This window comes from Haliaeetus leucocephalus, unplaced genomic scaffold, assembly GCF_000737465.1.
Source record: "Haliaeetus leucocephalus isolate CR32 unplaced genomic scaffold, Haliaeetus_leucocephalus-4.0 Scaffold696, whole genome shotgun sequence".
Classification (NCBI taxonomy): Eukaryota; Metazoa; Chordata; class Aves; order Accipitriformes; family Accipitridae; genus Haliaeetus; species Haliaeetus leucocephalus.
In genome coordinates, this window is record NW_010973132.1 from 1,931,704 (window position 1) to 1,932,193 (window position 490).

At 79.0% G+C, this 490-nt stretch overlaps 1 protein-coding gene across 2 annotated transcripts in view; it reads right to left on the reverse strand.

Moving 5' to 3' along the window:
* ITPKA (inositol-trisphosphate 3-kinase A) overlaps window positions 1-242 on the reverse strand; it is a 38,874-nt gene extending 38,632 nt beyond the window's left edge. For both annotated transcript variants that reach the window (XM_010580075.1, XM_010580074.1), the window contains exon 1: window positions 1-242. This exon is cut by the window's left edge and continues 470 nt beyond it. The gene's annotated coding sequence lies outside the window, so the exon portion shown is untranslated.
* Window positions 243-490: the final 248 nt, after the last annotated feature.

Sequence of the window (490 nt, forward strand, 5' to 3'; positions counted from 1 at the left end):
CCGGGCAGCGCCCCAGGGCCGGCGGCCGGGGGCGTGCATGGGGGAACGCCGCGCCGCCACCGCCGCCGGGGAAACTTCTTTGTGGCTCAGTCTCCGGCCGCTGCTCGAAGCCCGGCGGCGAGGCTCATGTCCAGCCCGCCCTCCCTGGGCAGCTCTGACTCACCCGCGGCGACAGCCGGAGGCGGCTACCGTGCCCGCTGACCCGGCGCCAGGGCCATGAGGGAGCGCTGAGCCCGCTCGCCCGCCGCCACCACCACCGCCCCGCTCCGCCTCGGCGCTGAGGGGAGGAGCGAGCCGAGCCGAGCCGAGCCTGAGCGGCGGGGGGGCCCCGCCCGCCCCTTCGCCGCCGCCTACCGCCCTTTTGGTTTCGCTTTCCCCTCAGGCGGCCCCCGGGCTGCGGCCTCGGGGTGTCCCCGGCGGGGCGCTTCCCGCCTTACACTCTGCGCGCGCCGCCGCCGCCGCCCGGCTCCAACGGCCGCTGCCTCGCGCC